Consider the following 23,005-nt stretch of genomic DNA (forward strand, 5'->3'; position numbering starts at 1 on the left):
AAATTAGCAATAGATGTGAAATTTAAAGCACACTACGAGGTATGAACAACATCAAAAGAAGGAGTTCAAGTACTTACCCTGCTACGGTTTTGAGAGGAGGAAGTTGGGTTGTCGTTGACTCGCCAGAGGATGAGGGAGGTGTCACCTGATAATTTGAATCGGACGGATTAAGAGGTTGTCAGAAATAACTTGCCTTGGGATAAGAATTGTCAGAAGTGGGGGAGACCTCAGATCGGCGCTTCCGAACCGGGGTGTCAGGTAAACCGGCTGAAGTAACCTGTTGGCCGCTTTGCCGGGTTGTCCGGCGAGCCTCGTGCTGCTGCTTCTTCAAAATAAATGTTGAATCCAAGTAAGCAAGAGGATGAGACAAGCTTACTTTCCGGACCGCTTGACGGGTTTTTTGTGTTGGCATAGAGTCTGAACCGGAGGAAAGGGTAATTACCTCTACATCATCAGCCTGGCTTCCCTCCACGTCCTCCTGATAAGTATCATTGTTAATGAGATGCATGAAAAGGGAGCCAAGTGAATCAAGTTCTACCTCAGCTTCTGGTTCATCTGCGTCTTCATCAAGTTCCATGCTGATGCGTTCAGCTGCCTTTCGCTTTGAGGTTCTCTTGACGGCTTTTCTTTTGGGACGGGATGGCTTTGCCGCTTTCTCTGTAGGTTTCTTCTTCCAGAATGGATCATCACCCTGTTTACAAACAAGCAGAAGGATATTCACAGGTTGAACAATTTAAAAAGATATCGAAGATAAAAAGGAAGGACAGTGCTTACAGCAGGCGGTTTGTTTTTTGTGTAGAAGGGGTTCAAGCCGGTTTGGCGGCAGACATATTCCGATTCATTCAAAATCTTCTTGACACCTTCAGTGACTTCTTCATCGGTTAATTGAATGTTGATGTGGCGTTGGGAGTATTCTAATTCACCAGTGTACTCACACATTAAACCGAAGCGGTGGCTTAATGGCAAGATGCTCCAGGATATCCAGCAACGCACAAAGTCGACGCCTGATAAACCATTGGCCATAAAGGCCCGGATCTTGGCGAGTTGAGGGGCATATGAGGCCCGTTCTGCAGCACTCAAACGTTGTGGCAACGGATGAGTGTTGGAAAGCCGGTGGGCGCGGTAACCCGGCAGAGGATTCTCGTCTTCAGGGGAAGTATCTTTGTAGTAGAACCATGTTTGGTTCCAAACTTTGGGGTGACTATGCAGCTTGGCATGAGGGAATTCAACCTCTTTCCTTTTTTGAATAGAGACGCCACCAAGTTCAGTATTGGGCCCGTCTACAAATTCAGTGCGCCAGTTCAGATGAAAAAAAATCCCGGAATAGCTCAACAGTTGGTTCTTCTTGTAAGTACACCTCACAGAAGACTTGGAAATTGCATATATTAGACACCGAGTTGGGTCCAATGTCTTGAGGATGGAGCTGGAAACTAGCAAGCACATCCCGGAAAAAATTTGACCCAGGCGGTTTGAAACCATGACCTATATGGTCAACAAATACCACTACCTCACCCTGTTTAGGGGTAGGGGGATTCTTCGTTCCTGGAACTCGCCACCGGATATCATTCTTTTTGGGAAAAGTACCAATCCTGACCATTCCGTTCAGCTGTTCTTCGGTAACCCGGGAAGGAGCCCAGTTGCAAGCATAAAACTGTTTGGCCATTGCAAACGAAAGGCTGAAAGGAAATACCGGTTTACAAATCATTCATGGTGATACATAAGATGCGACAGAACAAAGACATAACAAGTATGTAAATTGTGCAAACCGGAGGCTGATACTATAATGAATGACAAGGCAATATCAGAACAAAGGAATGCACATATTGTTAAACCGGAGTATAACAATGGAGGTAAAAGGCTTCTCCGGTTCACCAGAAGGCTAATGGTATATGATAGATTGCTTTTACAAAGGTAAACCGTCTATGTGGTAAAGAGGATGCAGATCTAAGGTGAAAAGGGCTAAGTAAGGTAAAACAGATTTCACAGTTTAGCATGGGAATTTTAGATCTGCTGTGTGTTGGATAATCAAAATATATTTTGGTCTAATCTCAAGCGCTCAAAAGGTTCAGTAAGTTCAGATGAGTTCGATATCAAGCAGATGCCTTAACAAGAAGAAAGGAGTTTAAACTGCAAAAGGCGCTGAAAACTATCAGATCTAACTAGCCATTTGGTATTACTGAAGGAGGAACAGCTTCAAGCTATGAAGAACACCGAACACTAATGGCGGATTTGGGGTAAGGAGAAGAGGAACTTACTGATGCAGGAGGAAGCAGCGGAGGATCACCGTGTTTCTCTGGTACGATCAGGTCGATGCAGCAGCCTTTATCGAAGCAGAGGTGAAGCTCGGTGACGGCGGTGGCACTCAGGGGCAGAGATGTCGCGAGGAGGAAGAAGAAGTGAAGGAGACGAAAGGGGAAAAGGAGGACCTGTGGTCCTATTTATAAGGCGAAGCGATAAAGCGACAAGTGCGGGAATCGAGGAGCTCAAAAATGGATAGTTAATAAGGGTGTCGCCTCGATGGTTGGATATACATTAATGAAGGGAATCTTCGGCTTCAACGAATAGATGACGTCAGGGCGGTTTACTACAGATCTAAAGGATGGCATCACGGCGGTTTACCAGATTTATATGAAGATGACAGGGCAAGAACTTTTCTAAGTATTGAAGATTGACATGAACGAGTTCAAATCAATCTGGGGCCTAATGTTGGGGATATGATTATTGTAGGTAAACTGGCTAGGAGTGGCCGGGTTAGCTCCATGAGGATAGAAGCCCATGAAGACGTGAAGGTGGTTGCACTTTACAAAGGCCCAAGGCCCAAAGGCGGGTTAAAGCCTGTAGATGTAAACCGACTCTGTCATGTAACTTGTATTGTAAGTTAGAGGAATAGAGACCGAGCCGGACACATCTATGATTCGGCCTTGGGACTTTGTAAACCGGCGGGCGTCAACCTATGTATATAAAGGGACGACCCGGCCGTGGTTTGGGGACAACAGACAACAACTCAAGAGCCAGGCAAAGCGGATTCGCTCCTTGGTCATCGAAACCCTAGCAATACCAATCACAACTAGACGTAGGCTTTTACCTTCATCGAAGGGGATGAACTAGTATAAGAACCCCTCATGTCCCCTTGTCCGGTTTAACCCCTTTAAGCTAACCCGTAGCGATGGCTCCACGACTAAGTCCTTTCACGAGGACATCTGCCGTGACAAACCCACGATAGTAAGGATATTAGTTTCCTGTGCTACAAACTTTGGTTGGAAGTTGCATCTTAGATGTCAAGAATGCCTTCTTGCATGGTGAGTGACGGTGTCCTGGACTAGGGGGTACTCACCACGTCGTCTCCCGATCTATTAGATTGGGCCGAGGACCCCTGTGGCCGTATACTCATGGGCCAGTTCGGACGGCTGCCGCATACAAGGAAGATTCCACAAGACTTGGCGATCAAGACAAGGACTTCCCCCCACCAGCATATTCGGCTAGGACTCTTGTTATCCTAGGCCTCCGGTGCATTATATAAACCGAGGCCAGGCTAGTCAATAGATATACAATATATACAACAATCATACCATAGGCTAGCTTCTAGGGTTTAGCCTCCTTGATCTCATGGTAGATCAACTCTTGTACTACCCATATCATCAATATTAATCAAGCAGGAGTAGGGTATTACCTCCATCGAGAGGGCCCTTGTCCCTTGTCTCCTGTTACCATCCGACCTTGACGCACAGTTCGGGACCCCCTACCCGAGATCCGCCGGTTTTGACACCGACATTGGTGCTTTCATTGAGAGTTCCGCTGTGTGATCGACAAAAAGATCGATGGCTCGTCTGCTAATCAACTACGACTTCGACGTCTTCGTCACCAGTTCGACTGGTCACCTTGGTTCGACCAAGAATTACGCCCCGTGTTCGGATCACCATGTCCGGACGAGGGCCTTCATCAAACATCAACTCCGATCTCTATCAAGATCACGGAGGAATCATCTTTGAAGCTCGGGGGCTCAACGTCAACATTGCCTTCAAGCGACCGTGCTATTTTTCTGGACAGCGAACTCGTATCTGCCACCACCACCTCCTCGAGTATCGCTTTGACGATGGAATTGTGCGGAATTGAGTCTACAACAACCCTGGAAAATTTCGTCGAGTTCCGATGGAGGAATCTCTGGCAATCCACGATATACCGGAGCCCTGTCAAATCTGGACGGGAATTTGGATGAGTTTAGGGTGTGGTGTCCAGCTTCTAGCTCGGACGTCCTTTGGAAGATCCAATCGTTGATCGGCTGCGGAATTCCTATATCTACCACCTCTCAAAATTTCGGCTCGATCCGACCGTCCAAACTCCAGGAACCTTCTGATTAGTGCATCAATTTTCCGATCTGTTTTCTGCGCGAAAACGAATCCGACCCGAGTTCATCTTTTTTATGAACAGGATTTCGGACATCCCTTTTGAAGGAAGTTTTGTATGGGGTATTGTGTTTTGTTCCCGAACACATCCCACTAACTGTAAGATCTTTTGAACATGATCTTCAACATCATGCTGGTGTCAAACCAGTCCGGTAATATTACTCCACGGCTGCTGACCTGCGCTAGACACGGCGTCACTTTGTTGAGCCGAGCTCAACTTCTTCGGATCATCATCTCGGCAAGACGAACAAGAGCCCGACATCGCGAAGGATAAATCATCACCAACATCGCCGCCCCACGGATTACACGGAGCGGGCATACCGGAATCGCCGCACGGTCGCTTCATCAAGCCGGCATCGACCACGTCACGACCTGCATCGACAGGGCCGCACTATTGCTTCTTCAAGCTGGTGTCCATCACGCCGACCTACTTCGACTCATCGGCTGACATCGAGGCTTCGACATCTCTTCATCAACCTACTCCGGACACTTCGGCGTCACTAGCTGACCAGCTCCGTCACGTTAGCTGGGCCGAGGGCTTTGCCTCGGCGAGTCAACCTTTACCAGCATTGCCATGCCGTCATTTTATCGCCCATCAGGCAATGGGTGTGCGGAGCAGGTCCCAATTTTAGGAATCACCTTCCTTCGAATTGCTACAACAAATAAACCAGGTGATATTAATCCCAGTATTTTTTGCTTGTTTGGGTTCATTTTTCCCAAGGAATTATTACTCTAGTTTGTCCGTCATATGTACACAGGTCTATCAAATGGTGGCCGCATTAACGACAGTCGCATGGTGGTTCGGTCAGTTTCCGTACATAGTCCGGCGAACGCCGCATCCGGAGCTCGGACCGACCTGTGAATTCAGGATTTGCCACGCCTTTACTACATCACGCCGATGCCCTGCATCGACATTGACTTCGGCGCCAGGCCATATTTCTTCTATTCCTCACTTTGCATAAATTATTTATTATGCAACATTTTTTTTAAATTATCATTATTACTATTATCTCCGGTTTGCACTATTTTGTGCACAAGAAAATGATCCGGGGACTTCGGCGTCACTCTGCCGGTCTGCATTGACCGTGCTATGTCACCACTTCGGCGTGTCGAGCTCTCCGCTCCGCCACCTCGGGACCAGCTTGGGGGATGGAACCTTGCCCCGCATCAAGCTCGGACCGCGTCATCAATACCGAACACATTAACCAGCTAAGTCGCTTTCATGCTCAAAGCTTTAGTTTCTAACTTGTGCTCGGTTCAACCAAGCATTATACTTTTTTGGAAAAAAGTTGCTTGTAAAAAATTTCCTTGTCCAAACTTTGTTTGTGACGTATAAATTCAAATACCCCGTTTACTTGGGGGCTTCCTTTATGAAGCTTTTCCTGTTGCATATGATTATACTTGTACAACTTCGTTCCTTGTTCGTGTATTACGCCACAATATGCACCATATTGACTTAAGCGATTTGCAAGCTGGGTTGCCTCGCTCCTGTGTTTACCCCTACATTCCCGATTGTTCGGCTAGGGAGTAAAGGGAGCACCTCTGCGATTGTCACGATCGGGTCAACCGAGCCGGACCTCAGACTGGGTGAAGCCGAAAGCTAGCGCTCTTATAGTTTTCAATGATGGTCGGCACACAACGGAACTCATGAGTACAAAAAATCTATTGCACAAGTCTCATAATAACAATGAGCACCGAAGAAAGGTATCGGTGGGGGTACTATTTTCTTCGAAGATGCTTCTTACACTTCACGGTAATATAGCATAAGTTCCCTGAGCGCGCTTTGTCTGTTACAGCCTTATGGCCTGATTGCCTGGTTATTGGAAACACCATCGATATTCTCGACCGATGGAGTACATAACACTTTTCGGCCCTTGACCGAAGAAGGAGAAGCTGACGGTCGGTTAAGACGCGTTTAAAGTTCGGTTGAACATAGATATGATATAAGTACTTCGGTACATGCAATCATTCTTCTACCCAAGTCACTTGGGGGCTCTTAAGTTTATTTGAGCCGTTTTATAATAAGTGTTCTTCTTCTTAGTCGTTGCAAAGTTTTATTATTATTTGTCACTCCTTTTTCGACACGAGTGTGCGGTCACTAGCTGGGGAGCCTAATTTCTCTCTCAAAGCCGCTAGAGTTTAGTTTGCTAAACTGTCCTGATGAGAAGTACTCCGCCCTCGGGATAGGAGGTTGAAGCCGTAGGCTGACCCGCTCGAAGTCTTGAGATAGGATGTATCATGTTAAAGCACGACAGAAGCACTTCTTTTTCCTAAGACCAACTTTCGGATTGGCACCGAACACTTGATATTGTTCGAACGTCATGTTTTTACTAACATTTCTTGGTTTTCCAAGCTTTTTGGCACTTTTAAACTATTTGTGTTTTTCCAGCATTAGTCTCGCAGTGCAACGCCGGACACCTTTAGGGATTCGGCAAAAACATTCTCAGATATTGCTATATATGCATCGGTTTCGAATTGTGTCTTCGGTCAATAGTTGGGTTGCCCGGCTCCTGCACTTGCTTCCTACGTTCCATTTTGCTCGGCTAGGCGTGCAAAGGGAGAACCACTGCGATTGTGCTTCCAGCTCACACGGTTAAGCACCTTAGTGGAGAAAGCCGAAAACTGACTGTCACAATAAGCGTAAACTGGTCAGCGATCCGATGACTATGATGGGCCATTCATAACATTGGCCGAAGTGTTTACGACTCAACCTCGACTGTCGCCGAACACTACCGGGGGCTATTAACTGGCCTCCCAAACTAAATCCTCGATATTTTGCTCTTACATTCGAGCTGAGGTTTCATGATCATGCTTAGCATGACAACCAAAAGAAAGGAACCGATAGCGGGACTATTTTCTTGGAATACATTTCTTCTGTTAAACAGTAATATAACATATCTCTCTGCGTACCTTTGTTTATAAAACCGTATGGTCAAATTGCCTTGTTTGTTGTAAATCTTTGCCCTCATAAAGGCTTTATAAAGTAGGACAAACACTCCTTGGCTACTGGCCGAGGAGGTGGAAGCCGATGGTCGGTCAACATAGTTTGGTACAATGCGGATCTGAGCATTAATGACGTAAAGTACTTGGATACATAGAGTCATTACACATAATTTGTGATTTTACTATGGATATTGATCCTTAATTCGGCCACCCGTGCCCGCATTAAGGCTCGGGGGCTACTGGGCTTCGGGCTTATTAATTGCAAATATTAAAGGGGCACATCGATCCACCGATCTGGTGTTGCCACCCGACCAGTGTCTCGGGGGCTACTGCATTGCTTGTCCAATGCAGAAAATTTTATGTGCAATATAGTTTCCTAGGAGATTTTGATCCTCAGGTTGGTCGGCCGCACCCAACCTGAGTCTTGAGGACTGAGCACGCCGCTTTTGTGTCCCGAAGTATTCTGCCGAGCTAGGACTTGATCCTCAGGCCGATTTTGCAAATCAACCTGAGTCTCAGCAGCTACTGGGATCAGCGGTCTTATGTCATCCTTCATGTGCATCTCGGGTTTTAGACCGATACACACCTTGAGGGCTACTGGCTATATATCTCGGCAGAGAATAAATTGCACCAATAAAAAATATTGACAAAAAATCGGCCCATAGTCGGGGTGGTGCACCACCTCGGAAGCAGTCCGGCATAAAGCTCGGGCGCTAGTGGTTGGCTCCATAGAGGGCATTTCCGGCATTAAGCTCGGCTAAACTCCTTCAACTTTTTTGAACCAAGGTGATATGACACCTCGGATATAGTCCGACGTTGGAGCTGGGACACTGTCCAGCGTTGGAGCTTGGACATAGTCCGGCATTGGAGCTCGGATACATTTCGGTGTTGGAGCTCGGAAGCGGTCCGGCATTGGTGCTCGGCCGCAAAAGATACCTCGAATGCAGTCCGGTGTTAGAGCTCGGACGCAAGAGGACACTGCCTCCCGGGAACAACTTCAAACCCGAGGTGTGGCATAAAAATAAACAAGGCATTGATAAAGGCCGGAAACTTAAAGGGGCTCCTTGGATACCCGACGTGTAAACTCGTTGAATGCATTTCGGCGATCCTCAAGATCGAAGAAAAAGAAGATTTGTTGAACCAGTTTTCAAGACCGGCAACCGAAGATGAAGAACAGTTCGGAAGAATCGAGGAGCGTCCCTAACTTGAAGACCGGTTCAGGGGGCTACTGACGGTGTCCTGGACTAGGGGGTACTCACCACGTCGTCTCCCGATCTATTAGATTGGGCCGAGGACCCCCGTGGCCGTATACTCTTGGGCTAGTTCGGACGGCTGTCGCATACAAGGAAGATTCCACAAGACTTGGCGATCAAGACAAGGACTTCCCCCCACCGGCGTATTCGGCTAGGACTCTTGTTATCCTAGGCCTCCGGTGCATTATATAAACCGAGGCCAGGCTAGTCGATAGATATACAATATATACAACAATCATACCATAGGCTAGCTTCTAGGGTTTAGCCTCCTTGATCTCGTGGTAGATCAACTCTTGTACTACCCATATCATCAATATTAATCAAGCAGGAGTAGGGTAATACCTCCATCGAGAGGGCCCGAACCTGGGTAAAAACATCGTGTCCCTTGTCTCCTGTTACCATCCGACCTTGACGCATAGTTCGGGACCCCCTACCCGAGATCCGCCGGTTTTGACACCGACAGTGAGTTGCATGAAGAAGTGTACATGGAGATACCACCAGGTTTTGGTACTTCAGAGACCACGGGGAAGGTATGCAGATTGAACAAATCCTTGTATGGAGTATGGACTTAAGCAATCACCAAGGCATGGTTTGATAGATTCAGGTGTGTTGTTCGTGGTATGGGGTATCGTTAGTGTAATGGCGACCACACGGTGTTCTACAGACACTTTGATCGAAAGATCATCATTCTTGCAGTTTATGTGGATACGACTTATCATCACTAGAGATGATAAGGAGGAAATAGAGACTGAAGGGGTGTCTGAGCAAGGAGTTTGAGGTAAAGGATTTAGGTAACCTAAAATACTTCCTTGGTATTGAAGTGGCGCAGAAATAAACCTTAGTTATCTTGGTTGACATGGGCATGATGGGATGTCATGCAACCCCTTGCTCCAATTGAACAAAATCATCAAGTGACGGCACAATTAGAGAGCTGATGAATAAGGTTATCATAAACTAGTTGGGAGGTTATTGTACTTGTGTCATACCAGGCCTAACATTACGTATGCCGTGGGTGTGGTGAGCATATACATGCATGAACCAAGGGGTGGGCATCTTGATATCGTTAACAGAATTCTAAGATACTTGAAGGGGACTTCGGGTAAATGGTTGTGGTTTGCAAAGAGTGGACATCATGAGGTGGATGGCTATAGTAACTCCGACTGGGCTAGTTTTCAAGATGATAGAAGATCAACTTCTGGCTATTATGTGTTTGTGGGAGGAAAATTGGTGTCATGGAGAAGCAAGAAACAGACGGTTGTGTCTAGATCTACAGCAGAAGCTGAGTATAGAGCACTATCTCAGGGTTGTGTAAGATGCTCTGGGTGAAGTACCTACTGAGTGAGTTGAAACTTCTGAGGAAGGGACCCTTGAAGGTGTGGTGTGACAATCAGTTAGCTATAACCATGGCTAATAACCCAGCTCAACATGATAGGACAAAGCATGTGGAAACTGATCGCTTCTTCATTAAGGAGAAACTTGATGCTGGGATCATCAGCCTTACTCATGTCAGCTCTGGGCAGCAATTTGCAGATTGCTTGACAAAGGGACTGGGAACAAAGGGCTGTAACTTGGCATGTGACAAGATGGTAATGATAGATATCTACCACCCATCTTGAGGGGGAGTGTTGAACCGGTATGGGCCCAAGCCCATCATACTTTGTCACTTAGGGCCCAAGCCCATGTGGAGGAGCTGACCTAGAAGGGGGCATCCAGTCCTTGTATTCCCAAGTGAGCCACCACACACAGAGTGCACCTGCGCGAGCCACCAGACACGGAAAAAAACCCCGTCTGAAGGTACTTCTCTCCCGATTCAACAGAAAGCTACAAGTATTTTCCTAAAAGAAGGAACCACTAGACTTCAGGCACCTATAGAAACCCCGGTGAAACTGGAACTGATATAAAGAGTATCCATGTTGAACAAAATAAGTTGTACTCTGCTAAGGATAATGTGTTATGAAAGCACAAAAGGTAGTATCAACCGCACAAAGATGTGAAGGTTATGAGAACTTTCAAAGGATACATATAACAATCACAGCACGAGCTGTGACCTGTGAGGTGTGGATGTAGCATTACCAAAAGAAGGCATTATTGAGCATCTGATGATAGTTACAAAGTAACATAATTAATAATTATTTCCATCCTTGCCAAAAAAATATATAGGCACCCACACACACACAAAAGCTATGTAACCCACATGCTCAATGAACAAGTACGCATGCATTCTTCAGTGAGTGAATCGCGTTAATTTATAGAAAAGTAGTTTAATTAACAACATACTTTTGAAATCCAGCAGAGTAATACACAGAATGACTGAAGTGCAATAACCTTAAATTATTCAATTCACGTCACTGGCCTACATTTAGTAAGTTGTTGCTTTTCTGGGAAACACATATCTGCAATGGGACTCGGGTTTCCTACAGAAACGAAGTCAATTTTAAGCTATAGCTCTAAGACATGTGGCTTATTTTTAATGTTTGAAACTTGCATAATTGCATTACAAGACCGGGTATAAAATAGATAATGATGCTAGAAATAATAAAATGCAATCAAGTTGTTTTCGGTACAATGGTTAAGAGAATTTTCAAAGAACTCGGCTCAAGGCTAGCTTAACGAGCACGAACATGCATTGACTATTAAATTCTCCTTTAAGGAGATCCAAAAATTAACATTAGTCTTTGTTTCTTGTATAACAAAAATAGATGGACCATAGGATGCTCAAATATACGGAAGCCTGTAGTTGCCTCCCATCGTCATAATATAATGGAGACATGCAGACATGAACCAAAATAAAAGAAATTATCGTCGCATTCTTCTGATGCTACATGATAGTAAACCAAGAACCAGTACTAGTCAATGTCTTTCTATGGGGTTCTGGGTCTACACTTCAAAGATTTAGTTTTCAAATTGCCAGGTCCACATGCCCTAAATTGCCAAGCATGTGTGATTATGAGTTTATGACTAATGTTTTTAACACTTAGGTAAGATTGTTTATTAAAATACTGTATGTTCTTAACACTTCAGTAAACTTGAATACCATCTTGATGTGTCCCTTGGATAGAAGGTTGTAGGGGTAATCAATGGAAGGACAAAGCTTGAGCTGTGACACCCCATTTTGCAAGGTATTTGTTGGATGAGGGGCTCATGGCCCATGTATTGCTAGCCCAAGTGGCCCAGGCCCATAGTGGCTGACTAACCTAAAGGAGAGGAGCTCGTCCAAGTCTTTGAACTAGGGCTGCCACACACACAAGGACATACAGGGAAGAGGAGAGAAAAGAGAGCAGCGCCTGCCCTGAGCTGGAAGACGAGGTACACCTCTCCTGATTCTACATGGTATCTGATACGTCTCCAACGTATCTATAATTTTTGATTGCTCCATGCTATATTATTTACAGTTTTAAATGTTGATGGGCTTTATTATACACTTTTATATCAATTTTGGGACTAACCTATTAACCCAGAGCCAAGTGCCAGTTTATGTCTTTACGAAGGAAAGAAGCCCAGAAGACTTGGAGTGAACGTCGGGGGATCTGCGAGGAGGTCACGAGGCAAGGGGCACGCCCACCCCCCTGGGCACTCCCTCCACCCTCGTGAGCCCCTCGTGGCCCCCCTGGCGTACTTCTTCCGCCTATATATCTCCATATACCCTAAAAACATCTGTGGACACAATAGATCGGGAGTTCCGCTGCCAGAAGCCTCCGTAGGCACCGAAAGCCAATCTAGACCCGTTCCGGCACCCTACCAGAGGGGGAAATCCCTCTCCGGTGGCCATCTTCATCATCCCGGTGCTCTCCATGCTGAGGAGGGAGTAGTTCTCCCTCGGGGCTGAGGGTATGTACCAGTAGCTATGTGTTTGATCTCTCTCTCGCGCGTTCTTGATTTGGCACGATATTGATGTATCGCGAGCTTTGCTATTATAGTTGGATCTTATGTTTCTCCTCCCCCTCTACTCTCTTGTAATGAATGAGTTTTCCCCTTGAAGTAATCTTATCGGATTGAGTCTTTAAAGATTTGAGAACACTTGATGTATGTCTTGCCGTGCGTATCTGTGCTGACAATGGGATATCACGTGATTCACTTGACGTATGTTTTGGTGATCAACTTGCGGGTTCCGCCCATGAACCTACGCATAGGGGTTGGCACACATTTTCGTCGTGATTCTCCGGTAGAACTTTGGGGCACTCTTTGAGGTCCTATGTGTTGGTTGAATAGATGAATCTGAGATTGTGTGATGCATATCGTATAATCATACCCACGGATACTTGAGGTGACATTAGGGTTTTGGTTGATTTGTGTCTTAAGGTGTTATTCTAGTATGAACTCTAGGGCTGTTTGTGACACTTATAGGAATAGCCCAACGGATTGATTGGAAAGAATAACTTGGAGGTGGTTCCGTACCCTACCATAATCTCTTCGTTTGTTCTCCGCTATTAGTGACTTTGCAGTGACTCTTTGTTGCATGTTGAGGGATAGTTATGTGATCCAATTGTGTTATTATTGTTGAGGGAACTTGCACTAGTGAAAGTATGAACCCTAGGCCTTGTTTCAACGCATTGCAATACCGTTTACGCTCAGTTTTATCATTAGTTACCTTGCTGTTTTTATAATTTCAGATTACAAATACCTTTATCTACCATCCATATACCACTTGTATCACCATCTCTTCGCTGAACTAGTGCACCTATACAATTTACCATTGTATTGGGTGTGTTGGGGACACAAGAGACTCTTTGTTATTTGGTTGCAGGGTTGCTTGAGAGAGACCATCTTCATCCTACGCCTCCTACAGACTGATAAACCTTAGGACATCCACTTGAGGGAAATTTGCTACTGTCCTACAAACCTCTGCACTTGGAGGCCCAACAACGTCTACAAGAAGAAGGTTGTGTAGTAGACATGAAGCTCTTTTCTGGCGCCGTTGCCGTGGAGGTGAGTGCTTGAAGGTATATCTTTAGATCTTGCAATCGAGTCTTTTAGTTTCTTGTTTTATCACTATTTTAGTCTATAAAAGAAAATTACAAAAAAATGGAATTAAGTTTGCCTCATACGCTTCATCTTTTTAATATCTTTCGTGAGTATGATGGAAAGGAAAATTGTGCTCAAGTGCTCGAAGAAGAATGCATTAGAATGTTTGGAACTAAATATTTGAATGATGAGCATGATTGCAATGTTGTTAGTACGAATTCTTTGAATATCCATGACACTAATGATGATTGCACTAGTTATGATGAAAATGTCTCCTATAAACATGTCAATTTTTGTGGAGTGCATTGGGTTTGTAAGTACACACCAAATAGAGCAGATAGATATTGCAACAAGCATAAGTACTTAGAAACTAAATTGTTGCAAGAAGAGCTAGATGATTGTGCTAAAAATTTAAATTTTCTTGGCCATACTTGTGAGCTTTGTAATGAACGTGGTCATTTAATTATCTGATGCAAATTGTTTCATGATCTAATCGTGTCAAAAAATTGTGATGACTTGATTTCCCTTGCACATTATAATGAACTTAGTTTGCTTATGGGCTATGAAGAAATGAACCATATAACTAAGGATATTCCAAAATTTGCCCTTGATAAAGTTCTTCATTTTGATCTAGAGAAAATTTATATGTATTGTGCAGTGAATTGCACTGAAAATCCTTATATTGCCAACAACATAAAGAAAAGAAAAGAAATAGAAGATGAAGAGAATACTAATGAAAGGGAAGAGACTTCCCAATATCCTCCTATTATTTCTTATGATGAATCAGGTAATGAGGAGGAGCCTCCTATTCAACCAATCTCATTAATAAGGAGCTCCAAAAAGAGGATTGAACCCACACATGATGTGGTGAAGAAGAAGAAAAGAAAAAGGAAGAGAGGTAAAAAGGTATCCCTCCCAAATAATGGTGCTCCTATTACTATTGTGCCTCATGAAAATATAATTGTGGAAGATAATGATACTTCTTATGATCTTGAAAATCTTTTTGGCACTTACTTGGAATAATATGATAATTGCTATACTATTGGTGCTATCCATACTATTAATGATGAGAGTGATTATGCTTATGATATGAAAAGGCCCAAGCTTGGGGAAGCTATGTTTGATGAGTATGACATATTTGAGAATGTATTTGCTGCAATTAATGTTTGTCCCAAGCTTGGGATGCTACGTTTAATGAAGATGATATTTTGAGTATCCCAAGTTTTGATATGCAAATTTATAATAATAATAACATGCCTCCTACTTATGATAATTATTGTGATGATACATATGCTATAAAAAGTAGTGAGGATTGTATTTATAAAACCTGTCATGATTATGGTTACCCCTTTTCTGAACATTACTCTTTTAATGTGGAAACAATTTATAGTATCCAAGTCTCTTATGATACTCCCACTATTCCGAATGAGAAGAACTTTGCTTATGTGGAGAGTAATAAAATTTCTATGCTTGTAGATCATGAAAAGAATGCTTTATGTGATAGTTATATTGTTGAATTCATTCATGATGCTACTGAAAATTATTATGAGGAAGGAATATATGCTTGTAGGAATTGCAATAATATCAAGTTTCCTCTCTATGTGCATAAAGTTTTGAAGTTATGCTTGTTTTACCTCCCTATGCTAGTTGATTATTGTTCCCACAAGTTGTTTGCTCACAAAATACCTATGCATAGGAAATGGGTTAGGCTTAAATGTGCTAGTCATATTCTTCATGATGCTCTTTTTATGTTTCAATTCTTATCTTTTATGTGAGCATCATTGAAATCATCATGCCTAGCTAGGGGCGTTAAACGATAGCACTTGTTGGGAGGCAACCCAACTTTACTTTTGTTCCTTGATTTTTTCTCCTGTTTAGTAATAAATAATTTATCTAGATTCTGTTTAGATGTGGTTTTATGCTTTTAATTAGTGTTTGTGCCAAGTAGAACCTTTGGGAAGACTTGGGGAAAGTCTTTGCGATCATGCTGTAAAAAACAGAAACTTTAGCGCTCACGAGAATTGCTGCCATTTTTATTTGGAGAGCGATATTTAGTTAATTATTTTTGAAGATAATTAATAGATAAATTACTCAGGTCCAGAAATTTATTTGAGAATTTTATGAGTTCCAGAAGTATACATTTGATCCAGATTACTACAGACTGTTCTATTTTTGACAGATTCTGTTTTTCATGTGTTGTTTACTTATTTTGATGAATCTATGGCTAGTAAAATAGTTTATAAACCATAGAAAAGTTGTAATACAGTAGGTTTAACACCAATATAAATAAAGAATGAGTTCATTACAGTACCTTGAAGTGGTGATTTATTTTCTTATACTAACGGAGCTTACGAGTTTTCTGTTAAGTTTTGTGTTGTGAAGTTTTCAAGTTTTGGGTAAGGATTCGATGGACTATGGAATAAGGAGTGGCAAGAGCCTAAGCTTGGGGATGCCCGAGGCACCCCAAGGTAATATTCAAGGATAGCCAAGAGCCTAAGCTTGGGGATGCCCCGGAAGGCATCCCCTCTTTCGTCTTCGTTCATCGGTAACTTTACTTGGAGCTATATTTTTATTCGCCACATGATATGTGTTTTGCTTGGAGCGTCATTTTATTTTATTTAGTTTTTCTTGCTGTTTGAATAAAATACCAAGATCTGAAATTGTTAAAAGTTAGAGAGTCTTCAGATAGTTGCACAATTATTCGACTACTCATTGATCTTCACTTATATCTTTCGGAGTAGCTTGTTGTTGCTCTAGCGCTTCACTTAGATCTTTTAGAGCATGGTGGTAGTTTTATTTTGAAGAAATAGATGAACTCTTGTCCTTCACTTATATTATTTTGAGAGCCCTAAACAGCATGGTAGTTTGCTTAAATAATCCTAATATGCTTGGTATTCAAAGAATAGTTAAAAAAAATTCTTATGAGTGTTTTGAATACTAAGAGAAGTTTGATGCTTGATGATTGTTTCGAGATATGGAGGTAATAATATCAAAGTCGTGCTAGTTGAGTAGTTGTGAATTTGAGAAGTGCTTGTGTTAAAGTTTGCAAGTCCCGTAGCATGCACGTATGGTAAACGTTGTGTAACAAATTTGAAACATGAGGTGTTATTTGATTGTCCTCCTTATGAGTGGCGGTCGGGGATGAGCGATGGTCTTTTCCTACCAATCTATCCCCCTAGGAGCATGCGCGTAGTGCCGAGGTTTTTGATGACTTGTAGATTTTTGCAATAAGTATGTGAGTTATTTATGACTAATGTTGAGTCCATGGATTATACGCACTCTCACCCTTCCATCCTTGCTAGCCTCTTTGGTACCGTGCATTGCCCTTTCTCACATTGAGAGTTGGCGCAAACTTCGCCGGTGCATCCAAACCCCGTGATATGATACGCTCTGTCACACATAAACCTCCTTATATCTTCCTCAAAACAGCCACCATACCTACCTATTATGGCATTTCCATAGCCATTCCGAGATATATTGCCATGCAACTTTCCACCGTTCCATTTATCATGACACATTCATCATTATCATATTTCTTAGCATGATCATGTAGTTGACATAGTATTTGTGGCAAAGCCACCGTTCATAATTCTTTCATACATGTCACTCTTGGTTCATTGCATATCCCGGTACACCGCCAGAGGCATTCATATAGAGTCATCTCTGTTCTAGTATCGAGTTGTAATCATTGAGTTGTAAATAAATAGAAGTGTGATGATCATCATTATTAGAGCATTGTCCCAAGTGAGGAATAAAAAAAGAGAAAGGCCATAAAAAAGAGAAGGCCCCCAAAAAAGATAAAGGCCATAAAAAAGAGAAGGCCCAAAAAATGAGAGAAAAAGAGAGAAGGGACAATGTTACTATCCTTTTACCACACTTGTGCTTCAAAGTAGCACCATGATCTTTATAGTAGAGAGTCTCTCATGTTATCACTTTCATATACTAGTGGGAATTTTTCATTATAGAACTTGGCTTGTATATTCCAACAATGGGCCTCCTCAAGTGCCCTAGGTCTTCGTGAGCAAGCAAGTTGGATGCACACCCACTTAGTTTCTTTTGTTGAGCTTTCATACATTTATAGCTCTAGTGCATCCGTTGCATGGCAATCCCTACTCCTTGCATTAACATCAATCGGTGGGCATCTCCATAGCCCATTGATTAGCCTCGTTGATGTGATACTTTCTCCCTTTTTGTCTTCTCCACATAACCCCCTCATTATATTCTATTACACCCATAGTGCTATATCCATGGCTCGCGCTCATGTATTGCGTGAAAGTTTATGAGTTTGAGATTACTAAAGTATGAAACAATTGCTTGGCTCGTCACCAGGGTTGTGCATGATGAGAGCATTCTTGTGTGACGAAAATGAAACATGACTAAACTATATGATTTTGTAGGGATGAACTTTCTTTGGCCATATTATTTTGAGAAGACATAATTGCTTAGTTAGTATGCTTGAAGTATTATCATTTTTATGCCAATATGAACTTTTGTCTTGAATCTTTCGGATCTGAATATTCATACGACAATTAAGAAGAATCACATTGAAATTATGCCAAGTAGCACTCCGCATCAAAAATTCTGTTTTTTATCATTTACCTACTCGAGGACAAGCAGGAATTAAGCTTGGGGATGTTGATACGTCTCCAACGTGTCTATAATTTTTGATTGCTCCATGCTATATTATTTACTGTTTTGAATGTTTATGGGCTTTATTATACACTTTTATATCATTTTTGGGACTAACCTATTAACCCAAAGCCCAGTGCCAGTTTTTGTTTTACCCTATTTTAGGGTTTCGAAGAAAAGGAAAACCAAACGGAGTCCAATTGACCTGAAACTTCATGGAACTCATTTTTGCAAGGAAAGAAGCCCAGAAGACTTGGAATGCACGTCGGGGGATCTGCGAGGAGGTCACGAGGCAGGGGGCGCGCCCTCCACCCTCGTGAGCCCCTCGTGCCCCCCCCCCCCCTGACGTACTTCTTCCGCCTATATATCTCCATATACCCTAAAAACATCCGTGGACACAATAGATCGGGAGTTCCGCCACCAGAAGCCTCCGTAGCCACCGAAAGCCAATCTAGACTCGTTCCGGCACCCTGCCAGAGGGGGCAATCCCTCTCCGGTGGCCATCTTCATCATCCCGGTGCTCTCCATGACGAGGAGGGAGTACTTCTCCCTCGGGGCTGAGGGTATGTACCAGTAGCTATGTGTTTGATCTCTCTCTCTCTCGTGTTCTTGATTTGGCATGATCTTGATGTATCGCAAGCTTTGCTATTATAGTTGGATCTTATGTTTCTCCTCCCCCTCTACTCTCTTGTAATGAATTGAGTTTTCCCCTTGAAGTAATCTTATCAGATTGAGTCTTTAAAGATTTGAGAACACTTGATGTATGTCTTGCCGTGCGTATCTGTGGTGACAATGGGATATCACGTGATTCACTTGATGTATGTTTTGGTGATCAGCTTGCGGGTTCCTCCGATGAACCTATGCATAGGGGTTGGCACACGTTTTCGTCGTGATTCTCTGGTAGAACTTTGGGGCACTCTTTGAGGTCCTATGTGTTGGTTGAATAGATGAATCTGAGATTGTGTGATGCATATCGTATAATCATACCCACGGATACTTGAGGTGACATTAGGGTTTTGGTTGATTTGTGTCTTAAGGTGTTATTCTAGTACGAACTCTAGGGCTGTTTGTGACACTTATAGGAATAGCCCAACGGATTGATTGGAAAGAATAACTTTGAGGTGGTTCCGTACCCTACCATAATCTCTTCGTTTGTTCTCCGCTATTAGTGACTTTGCAGTGACTCTTTGTTGCATGTTGAGGGATAGTTATGTGATCCAATTACGTTAGTATTGTTGAGGGAACTTGCACTAGTGAAAGTATGAACCCTAGGCCTTGTTTCAACACATTGCAATACCGTTTACGCTCAGTTTTATCATTAGTTACCTTGCTGTTTTTATAATTTCAGATTACAAATACCTTTATCTACCATCCATATACCACTTGTAGCACCATCTCTTCGCCGAACTAGTGCACCTATACAATTTACCATTGTATTGGTTGTGTTGGGGACACAAGAGACTCTTTGTTATTTGGTTGCAGGGTTGCTTGAGAGAGACCATCTTCATCCTACGCCTCCTACGGATTGATAAACCTTAGGTCATCCACTTGAGGGAAATTTGCTACTGTCCTACAAACCTCTGCACTTGGAGGCCCGACAACGTCTACAAGAAGAAGGTTGTGTAGTAGACATCAGTATCAGACCTGGCTTGAGGAGGGGTCCGGCGAGGCGGGCAGTGGCGGAGCTTCACGGGGGCCAACCTGGGCGGTGGCCCCCCAGCCCAAGAAAAATTCACCTAATACACGTTAGTTTTTGTGCTGGATCTTCAGTAAAAACAGGCTAAACCTCATAGTTTTGCCCCTCCTTAGCCCATTGCCCCTCCAAAGATTAGGCCCAAGCTCCGCCACTGGAGGCGGGGCTGCTATGGAGAGCATGGCGAAGCGGCAACTGAGCTCATGGAGCTGGGTCGCAGTGGCGCACCTGGTGGACGGCTTCAGCTGCTGTGCGAGGGGAGCTGCAAGGACACCGCGTCGTGCGGGCCGGCCATGCGGCAAGGTGGTGTAGAAAGCAAACTCAGGCAAGCGGCTGGTGAGGAGCGCATGGCATCTGCGCGTGTGCTGAGTGGAGAAATTGTGCGTGACTACTACTGCTGGTTGGTGTTGGTGGTTTGCTATTGTGTGATGTGCCTGCAACGCAAGTTGCTGTTGTTGTTGTGGAGTCTGAATTTGAATCTGTTGTTTCTGCTTGGAGCTGCTACTGTGGAGAAGTGTAGCTGCTGGTGCTGCTGAGGGAGAGAAAGAAGAGGAGGAATTTTTGTGATTGCTGCTGTGCACAGCTGGTCTGGGCTGAACTGATGTGTTGTTGCTTGAAGTGTTATGCTATTGTTGTTGGTGGTGGTCTGCACTGCGGATCTGCTGCTGCTACTTGCACTTGAGGACTGCTAGTGCTGCTGTTGTTGTTTGCAGAGGAGAGGAAGGCTGTGGAGATTGCTTGTTGCTGCTGCTGTTTGCAGAGTTAAGGGGGGAACATGACAGGTGGTGAGGTCAGGGTCATGAATTTGGTGCGGTCGGACGATGGATGTTCGTGTGGTGGAGAGTAAGGAGGGAGGCACGCAGGAGATGAAGTGCTAAGACGAAGCAGAGATGTAGCTGGGTGTGCCTCGGCAAGCAGAGACTTGGAGGATGCCCTGCTCGCCGCCATCCTGGACAAAGTTGTGCTACGTACACGTCTGGCCTCCACCGAAGCGTCCTTAGATGCTGCACGGGCAAAGGTGGCTTGCATGATGTACACGTCTGCGGCCATTGAGGAAGAGAGGACAAGTTCAGCCCTCTTTATCTGTACCAATGGATATGGCACTGAAAATGCCACAATTGCTGCTCATAGGACTGAACCGGAATGGATTCTAGACTCTGGTGCTTCTCAACATGTTGCAGGTGATTTCAGGGAGTTTGAGTCATATGATGAGCTCACTCCCTCTCAAAGTAACACGATATGTACTGCTGACGGGACATCGCAGCCTATTAAGAGCACTGGGACAGTTCAGTGTACACCTAACAACAACAACAAAGCCTTTAGTCCCAAACAAGTTGGGGTAGGCTAGAGGTGAAACCCATAAGATCTCGCGACCACCTCATGGCTCTGGCACATGGATAGCAAGCTTCCATGCACCGGGACAATCCAATGTACACCTGATATTAAGTTATCTTCAGTCCTACATGTGCCATTTTTTCCGGTCAATCTGTTGTCTTCTAGTGCTCTAATTGACCAGGTGGACTGTAGGATATCAGTTGACAAAAAAATGTGCTTGATTGCGGACGGGCCGACTGGAAGGAGGATTGGAACTGGAATAAGGCATAGGGGGCTGTGGTACATGGACCATGAGGGGCTTGGTCAGATGGGTAGCCCACTGTTTGCAGCAATTGTGGAAGAAAGAGAGTCTGTGGCGATGAAACATCACTGCAGAATGGGGCATGTATCCTTTGATAAAATGTTCAAGTTGTTTCTAGATGTAATGCATGGAGTCAATAAGAACAAGCTGAACTGTGATGCGTGTGATTTTTCAAAACACACGAGGACATCTTATGTGAGTAAGAGACTTAGAAGTATATCCCAATTCATGCTTGTTCACTCGAATGTTTGGCAAGTTCGGTGGTGTCGGTTGGTGGTGCGAAGTATTTTGTGACCTTTATTGACTGCCACTCATGTATGACATGGATACATTTGATGCGTCACAAGGATGAAACTTTCCAATGCTTCAAGACTTTCTATGCCTATGTGAAAAATCACTCCAATGTTCAGGTACAAGTGATAAGACGTGATAATGACACTGTGTATGTGAATAAAGTGTTTGGGACATTCTTATCAGAGCATGGATTTTGCATCAAAACTCATGTCCGGATACTCCTCCTCGGAATGGGGTGGCAGAAAGGAAGAATTGCCATATTCTAGAGGTTGCTCGATCACTGATATTTACTATGAATGTGATGAAATTCTTGGGGAGTGAAGTTGTGATGGCTGCGACACACCTGATCAATCGCATATCATCGAGAGTACTGGGTATGAAGTCACCTTCTGAGTTACTTTTGGGAAAGAATGATTTTGTTGTTCCTCCCAAGCTATTTGGTTGTGTCTGCTTTGTCAGGGATCACAGGCCATCTGTGGGCAAATTGGATCCACTACAAAAAAATACACTTCTGTGATGATACATGTTTGTCACAGTAGGTCGCGTTCTTTGTCATGCATGTACATCCATGACAATTTTATGACAGAATCAAGATAGTCATACCTGTGCTGTCGTAGAAGTGTTCCATGACACTACCAAAATTATAATCACGGAAGTGTCCACTTCCATGACGATAAATCGCGCGTCACAGAAGTGCTTTCGTCAAGGGTGACCGACACATGGCATCCACCGTAACGGAACGCCGTTAAGCTATCAGGTCGGGTTTTGGATCCGATAACCCGTTAACAGCCCCGACCAATGGGAAATTTCCACGTGTAAAATTCTTATTGGCCGGACGAAACACGTGTCAGCTCGTCAGTGGGTCAGATAGGCGCCTATGATATGTCGACATGTGCCACGGCCCACCACTGGCCCATTTAGCTTACAAAGCCGGCCCGTTTGACTTGGTCAAAAGTTAATGGGCTAGCCCATGAAAAACCTGTTAACGGTCTCTTCGCAAATAGCCCATTTTACGGCCCGTTAACTCACAGCCCGTTAGGCCCTAAAGGAAACCGGCCCAACAACGTCATGTGGGCCGTTGAATATAACACCAGCCCATTTCACTTTCGGCCCATGTATGGCCCACGACGTCTTTCGGCCCATATCAGGCCTTCATATCTTTCGGCCCTTTATAGGCCCAAGTGACTCTAGC

The 23,005-nt window shown here is 44.0% G+C and overlaps 1 pseudogene; it reads right to left on the reverse strand.

The window, feature by feature from the left end:
- Window positions 1-23,005, reverse strand: part of LOC123056869 (uncharacterized) — a 182,835-nt pseudogene that overhangs the window by 76,653 nt on the left and 83,177 nt on the right.

Source organism: Triticum aestivum, chromosome 3A (genome assembly GCF_018294505.1).
Source record: "Triticum aestivum cultivar Chinese Spring chromosome 3A, IWGSC CS RefSeq v2.1, whole genome shotgun sequence".
Lineage (NCBI taxonomy): Eukaryota > Viridiplantae > Streptophyta > Magnoliopsida > Poales > Poaceae > Triticum > Triticum aestivum.